The 8,497-nt window shown below is 37.3% G+C and overlaps 1 pseudogene; it reads left to right on the top strand.

Moving 5' to 3' along the window:
- Positions 1–201: 201 nt before the first annotated feature.
- On the top strand, positions 202–679 carry Ube2i-ps1 (ubiquitin-conjugating enzyme E2I, pseudogene 1; annotated as a pseudogene).
- The last annotated feature ends 7,818 nt before the right edge of the window (positions 680–8,497 follow it).

Below are 8,497 nucleotides of genomic sequence, written 5' to 3'. Positions count from 1 at the left end.
AGGGTTGGGAGGGGAACACCCATAAGGAAGGGGAGGGGGGAGGGGGATGTTTGCCCGGAAACCGGGAAAGGGAATAACACTCGAAATGTATATAAGAAATACTCAAGTTAATAAAAAAAAAAAAAAAAAAAGAATAGAAAGGAACACTGCTGCCTCTGCCGCTGCGATGGTCTGAGCAGCTGTCGCCCAGGGAATTTAAATATGTTGTGGATTGCCCTCAGTCAACTGGCGCAGGAGAGGAAAGCCTGGAGGAAGGACCACCCTTTTGGCTTTGTGGCTGCCCCAACAAAGAACCCTGATGGCACGATAAACCTGATGAACTGGGAGTGCGCTATTCATGGAAAGAAGGGGACTCCGTGGGAAGGAGGCTTGTTCAAGCTATGGATGCTTTTAATGACTATCCGTCCTCACCACCAAAATGTAAATTTGAGCACCACTCTTTCATCCAAACGTGTATCTTTCTGCACAGTGTGCCTGCCCATCCTGGAGGAAGACAAGGACTGGTGGCCAGCTATCACGGTCAAACAGATCTTATTAGGAATACAAGAACTTCGAAATGAACCAAATATTCAAGACCCAGCGCAAGCAGAGGCCTATACAATTTACTGCCAAAACAGAGTGGAATATGAGAAAAGGGTTCGAGCACAAGCGAAGAAGTTTGCCCCCTCATAAGCAGCGGCCCTGGGCTCCATGACGAGGAAGGGATTGGCTTGGAAAAAACTTGTTTACAACCTTTGGCAGATTTTAGTCGCTCCATACAGTTACTAGTAGCCTGGGAGGGTTGAGCGGATGCCATTTTCCATTTCGGCCACTGGAATATTCAGTCTTTTGTATTTTTGATTATTGAGTAAAACTTGCTTTTATTTTAATATTGATGTCAGTATTTCAACTGCTGTAAAATGATAAACTTTTGTATTTGGTAAGCCCCTAGGAGCTAGTTTCTTTGCCTCGGGCTCGGATGCAGGCACGCTTCCCGCTGTTCAGAGCTCTGGCCTCCAGCTGGCTGTATGACAGAACTACACTGTCCCTCCTTCCTTCCCTACCCTCGTCCTTCTCAGAAACCCGGGCTATTGCTTATGAGCCTCAGATCCAAAATTGGCCAGCATCTCCATTCTGCAACTCTTCCTTTGTGTCTCTTTGTGTTGCTGTTTAGAGTAAATAAACTGTTTATATAAAGGTAAAAAAAAAAAGAATAGAAAGACTACAGACTGCATACCATATTGAATAAAGGATATATAGAACACACCAGGTTGAATACTTCCCAACTGGTGTTCTAAAATCTGCTGTGAAATTGAAATGACCCACATAGAATGAACTTAATAAAACTCTAGAGTTTGACACCTTTAAATTTATGTGTAAGTCAAATGTTATGGGAGTATGAGTATGGATGTGATTAGTTTAGCTGATGAGATTGGGGACAACATGGAGAAAGCAATAACTTTTGATTTTAAAGGATAGGTACAGTTTGAAGCAATTTTATCTCCAAGACACTTTGGGAGAGACAGATGATATTTTGTTGCTGTGGGTTCAACAAATTCTTAGTTGGGACTGATGGAAGATTTTTTTCCTGTCTCTTTATGAGACAAAGCACACTCATCCACTAAAATTGAAAAATTAGGTACATAAGTTTTTAAATTCCTGTGGATATACTAAAACAACATTGTGTTGCCACATGCTAAATTATTTTAAGATATACCTTATGTACAACTTTATGTTAATAGTGTATTACTGATGGAATGCAAAGCTGCCTGGTGAATTAAAGAAGTTAATTTCCTAAAGTGGAATTATGCACATTGTTAAGCTCTTGTAGTAGAAACAGTAGACAAGATAAATGGTAATACATTCAGCAAAGGAAAATGCTGCAATAAAGGCAGATATGCATTACCAACTCACACATTTTCATTTTTTTAATGTATTCTTTTTCTGATCTTTATGAGATTTGCTTTTCCCACCTTGATCCAGGAATTACATTCCTTACTCAAGAATTTTTTTAAAGAAAGTGGGCACTGAATCTTTACCATAACTACTCTCCTCAGTGCTTATCTATACAGGTTTGGTTAGATCTTTTGCAGGAGGATATATAAATGGAGGCAACATTAACTCTTGTTGGTTCAGTATCCCTGAATGCTTTCAGGGACTTTTGGGTCAGCTTCTGTATGTGCCAATGAAATCACTACATCACAAGTGTGCACTGTATCATCCAAAATGCCGACATCTTGGACTGAATACTCATGTTCAGTGATCCTTTTTTGGAGAATTCTTTCTGGAAAAATTAAACATCAAAAGAAAGTAAGAGAAGGGAAAATACAGAAAGTAAATATACAAATAGAAGCCTGGAAAGAGGATGGAAGTAATCCCTGAAAAGTTGGGAATTCCATGTTTTAACATTTGAAATTCATTAAGCATGTTAATAGGACACAGTTTAGATTGGTGTTTTATGGTATGGTTCTGTTAGTTTTGTAGCACTGGCACTGAAAAATAAATGCAAAGTCAGAGACATACAGTAAAGTCCATCAACTGGAAAAATTGAAATGACTCAAATAAGTGGTGACAGTGACCAGAATGGAACTTTATCCAGACAGTAGATGAAAACTAATAGTTGAGGAGATGGAATAAATGCAAAATGAGGTCATAACTAAGGTAGATTAGTAACAGGGGTCACTAACAGCTCCAGGCTGTAAACTGCTGGGCTTAATTCTCTCAAGAAAAGCCAACTGATGCTTGCTTTTGAAATTGTCAAACAGGTAAGGGGTGGGGAGAGCTGTAATTTCTCTCAGTTAGGTTCCAGTTTCTCATAGATAAAAGAATCGAGGATTGAGGTTAAGTAACCAGATCAGACCCAATTGGCAGCAAACAATTTTAGGTTTATTGGTGCAGCTCTTGACAAAGTTCACCAATCCAGGGGACAGAGCCATAGAAATGGTCTAAAGACACAAGGCAGTCAGTTCTTATACTTAGTCCTGGGCAAAGGAAAGGGTGACTTGTCAGGCAAGATCTGGCTTTGATGCATGTAAGGTACTGTTTTGAATGCCTGGTAGTCATTGTAGGTCATGGATGGAAGAAGCGGGAGCAAGACTGGCACATGCCCTGGTCTTTGTTCTGGCCCCAGCCTAACAATGAAAGGATAAAGTTAAGCAAAAACAGTAAGGATTAGAAGCGGAAATGCAGTCAGTTTTTCCTGTATTTAAGTGTCATCGGGGCATGACAATGCAGTCGTCATGAAAAGGTTCAATAGCTAAATGAACATCATTTGAACGGCAATGGAAGAGTGTGTATATACTTTCTGCACAAAATTGGATGGAGAGAATGTGTTTTTGAAGGTCTTAGATGTAGTAAAGAAATGGCAGTATGACAAAATTCATCCTTTTAGTTAGAGTTTAGTTTTGGAACCAAAATAAGAGAATAAAGTCTTAGATAATTACATTTTTCCTCTGCGGGCATATCCTTGAATAAATGGAAAAGCATTAAATGATTCAAGCCAGCAATATTCAAGGATCAGATTTATATTTTAAAAGCTTTGTGATAGCATCAGGATTGATCAGTGCTTATCTATCTGACAGATGAGAGCAGAGTGTCCTGAATGGGGCTGCAGGAGAGGATAAAGGAAGTGGGGTTATTAAATGAGTATCAATTAAGTGAGGGCAGGGTCTTAAGGGTAGGGGGACCAAACAGATCTCAAGAGGCTTATTAAATGGATAAAATAAATAGTTTTGGATGGTCAATTTTTTTATTTTCTTATTTTCTTTTTTTTCATTGAATATTTCCTTAATTTACATTATAGCCCTTTGGCTGGTTTCCCCTTCAGAACCCCATCCAATCCACCTCCCCCTAATACTATGATGGTGCTCCCCCACCACCCCACCCACTGCATCCCTCCTCCCACCCTGGCATTCCCACACACTTGGGCTTCAAGCCGTCACAGGACCAAGGGCCTGTTTTGGGGGTCTGGATGGTTTATATTTTTGTTCTCCTATGGCATTGCAAACCCCTTCAGCTCCTTCAGTCCTTTATCTAACTCCTCCAATGGAGACTCTTTCTCACTCCAATGGTTGGCTGTGAGCATCTACCTCTGTATTTGTCAGTGTCTGACAGAGCCTCTGAGGAGACAGCTATATCAGGTTCCTGTCAGCATGCACCTCTTGGTACCCGCAATAGTATCTGGGTTTGGTGACTCTTTATGGATGGATTCCCAGATGTGGCAGTATCTGGGTGGCCTTTCCGTCATTCTCTGTTCCATGCTTTGTCTCTGTATTTCTTCCCTTGAGTATTTTGTTCCCCCTTATAAGAAGTACTGAAGCATTCACACTTTGATCTACATTCTTTTTGAGCTTCCTTGGTTATAAATTGTATTTTGGGTATTCTGAGGTTTTGGGCTAATATCCACATCTCTGGGGAAGAGATGGTCTCCTACTCCAACCTCTGGCTCCTGGTTTCGTGAGTAGGAATGTAGTGTTCTTAGGTGTGATGGAAGAAAAGAAAAACAAAACAAAACAGCAACAAAATAAAATAACTAGTAGAAATAGAACACCTTTCAGAGTCATTCAGAAAATTACACTTCATTAGATATAGTTGGAATATCCTGTCATTTTGCTACATCATTCTCTCTAAAGAGAGTCTTGGGGGCTTGAGAACTACAGCATCAAATGGCAGGTGATAATTAGATAGAATTAAATCAAAGAGGAGCTGTGCATCCATTTCCTCCTACAGGAAACTGTCTCTAGCAGAAAAGGTTGTTAAGACTCAGGGAGTACATGGTGTAGAAGTATGTAAATCCCAAATCTTAGGAATTTAGCAAAACTCACAAAATTTACAAAGACTGTCTCAAACATTTCACAAGCAGCAAGAACTGCTGAGTATTGCAGACTCTACTTCTAGCAAGCTCCTAGTAGGTGCTCTAGGAAGGGCTAGATTAACAGCTTGAATCAGTGGTGGGCTGTGTGTTGCTTCAGCCAATTTGGAGTAGATCCTCACAGGCCTGTGTGTAACTAACTCTAATACAGTCATCACTTCACTAACCTAGAGAACAGATGGATTGTTTATTTGGTCTGTCATTACTGTCTTCTCTGGTGTTGACTTTGTTATCCCAAGGAGAACGTGAACAAATGATCACACAGATCAAAGTGTAAACAGGTAAACCTGAGAAATACTAACACTAGGTTCATTAGAATTGTGAGAAGCAAGAAAAGAAAAACAAAAACAAACAAGCAAGCAAAAAGCATGCACTGGAACTTGCACCTTGTAAAAACACATTACTTAAACTCAAAGGGAAGAAACAATGATAAACAAGAGCAAACACTACAGGAAACAAAATAAACTGTTAAATGGAAAAATAGGTGAGTTCTTGAGAAAGCAATGGATATTGTGAGTGGAAGAGACTACTGGACATCAAAGTGAAGCAGGAACCTTGAATGCACACTGAACATTTGTTAAATTGCAAGAGAGCTACAGGATTAATACATCAGTATTGAGAGAAGGAAAAGGGAATAAAGAGAAATATACTTCACGAAAGTGGCAGTTGATATTCTTCAACCTGGTGGGAAATAAACACCAGTGAACACATAGAAGTACTACAGGAGGAAACTGAAATTCTTTACTAACTAGACTCTCTCCAGACTTTGAAAGTTATTATTTAGCATTAGGAAAGATTTATGAATAGTAACTGAAGTTTCTACTCAGATTTTGGTCTCCATTTGCTGTGGCTATTTCAAAATAAATATATAAGTGTCCCACTTTTCACCTAGACCTGTGCCTTTACTGTTCCCTGCTTCATTTGACACTTGATTAGTCCTCTCCCTTCAAATGATCAGGGGTATTCATGGAGAATACTAAATAAGTTTCCAGGAATAATCTAATACAAAACATCCCCAATCTGAAAGGAAACAATAGGATAAACTTTGTAAGGAATGCCACCTTAATATATTTCGGTTGAGCAAAACTAACTGATTGTATTGTTTTTAAAATCCAGGCACTTAACAACCAACTTTTTCCATAAATGTAGAAAATTCCTCTATAATCTTTAAGCTACTTCTATTTCTATTATTCTGTTATAAGTATCAAATTTCTTACCAATTCACCTTTAAATATATATCCACTAAATATGATAGCGTTATATTTTATTATTTTAATTTAGTTAAATAGTTACTTTGAACTTTGGCATAATGTTTGATACTATTGTAAGATTTATATTGCATTTTCATCATAGTATGACAGTATAATTATTTAAGTAGATTTTCAAGAAATGCACTATATACATTTTTTATTTCTATTATACTTTATTATTATTTGTGATTGAAATTCACAGACTAGATTCTTAATACTATAAAACTTTCTACCTTCCATTCCTTAACTCATTAATTAATTTACCAAATAATATGATAATTGAAGTGTGGTCTTGACTTAATTATTTTGAAAAATAATATATTGCTGGTTCTATTAGCCACATAAAAGAAATATGTGTTTTATTTGGTCCTAGCTGAGTCATACATCTTAGTTTTAAGAAGAATACAATTGCTATACTCATTTCTGTCACAATATATTTAACTCTTGAACATGATCTTTGGGGTCAATACTAACATAAACTTGTGAACAGTAAGAAAGAAACAATAACAGCATCACTACTCTGTAAATAGATCATAGTAATTTTTATTAATAACTAGATATCAAAATTCAAGAAAATCATTTAGGACTTATTTTTAATAGAGAGTGAAAGCTGGAATATCAGACACTGATATGTTAAATTAACTGTGACAAAAGCAAATTTATTTAAATATTATTCTTTATCTCTTTCAATCATATTACTTTTAGCATGAGAATATTTGAGGACTGATTTTGAGAGTTTATGAAGAGCAGGAGAATATGAAGTACTTATGTACATAGATTTCTCTTTATTTAAGAAAATACAATTAGCTGCAGAATAGTATGTCTTGTACAGTTACAAACATATTAGATTGTAGCAGAAGTCCACTCCCCAGCTTCAGTCGAGTGTGTGCCTCATTATCTGCCCCAGTGCATTGGATTCTAGAATGAAGGACACACACACACACACACACACACACACACACACACACACACACACACACGCACACACACGCGCGCGCACACACACACACACACACACACACACACACAGCTTCATGTTTAATATGCCTGAAACAGCTCAATGACTAAGCACTTCTAAACCTCCCTGCTGCTAACATACTCACTCTGCTAATATTTTTTAAATTATTACTTGCTAAAATTTATATTCTATCATGGCTACCTTAGTCCCACACCTGCAGCCCCATTGGACCATGGTCCCCAACTCTGACATCTTGGCAGTCTTTCTGTCACTCTGCCTTACATTTCTTAGGCCTGGACCTTCTCCTTCCCAGGAATGGCACTCTCTCCTGTTCCTCCATCCTGCATTCCTTACCACGGAATCCTAAAAGTCCAGCTTCCGTCTCCCTTCTCATTGGTCACCCGCAACTTTATTTACCAATCAAAGACAGCTGGGGGTAGGGACTCCTAGAGATCTACGTGGAGACAGGCCAATTTCCCTGTAACTTCAGGGACCCAATCAACATAATACAATCAATAAACCAAGTACACAACATTGGCCTATGTCTAGTATACAGTAAGAGATATAGTCATTATATAATTAGTATATGTTTACATGTGCAGAATCTGATTTATTAACTGTGGCTGCAACTAGGTTATTATGTATTACAACGTGTATATAAAAATCATAAAGGTTTTTGTATAATAATTTTAAAATTTTTATATTTTGCTTAAAACATATGTAAATTCTAAGTAAATTGACTCAATGTAAGCACATGGATCAGTGATGTGAAGATCCATTTCAGATCAGGAATGAAGAGCCTAAATTAGGCAAGACTGCACTTGATGTAACAAATTTTAAAAATGATTTCATGTTCTGGGATTTGCATGGGATTTGGGTTTTTATACTTATAAGTATATGAAAATACATTATGAATCCGGTTCATGTTTTCTATAACTACGTTAAAGTTGTTTTCTTTTTGAAGGTATAATAGTCGAACTCACAATCCTTGAGTGTAGATGCTCAGGAAGTATTCTACCTCTGCCCTACTGACATCATTGTACTTAATAAAGAATCCCACATGCATGAAGTTCTTCAAAAGTAAAATAAATAAATAAATAAATCTATGCTAAACTAGGAACTGAAAACTAGAAATTCTTCTAAGGTAAATTTATCTATAGAATGAGATATTAATAAAAAGTGGTATCTGATATTTTAACCTCTGCAGTCTTTTTCTTTCCAAGGTGATTGATATTTTTTTTATTTAATGTTACTCTTTCTCCTCCAAATCAGACTAATACAGTTGTCTATGTGAGATATTCTAAGAATTTCATTTCATGATGCTTTGTTATCTGGTGTTTATATCTACCTACTACTTGCTCTGTGTGTGTGTGTGTGTGTGTGTTTGTGTGTGTGTGTATGTGTGTGTGTATGTGTATGTGTGTGATTTGTTACTACAAA

Source organism: Rattus norvegicus, chromosome 14, assembly GCF_021556685.1.
Source record: "Rattus norvegicus strain SHRSP/BbbUtx chromosome 14, alternate assembly SHRSP_T2T, whole genome shotgun sequence".
In the NCBI taxonomy this organism is placed as follows: Eukaryota; Metazoa; Chordata; class Mammalia; order Rodentia; family Muridae; genus Rattus; species Rattus norvegicus.
Note: the sequence above shows the minus strand (reverse complement) of the source record. Positions and strands in the feature narration are given on the sequence as shown.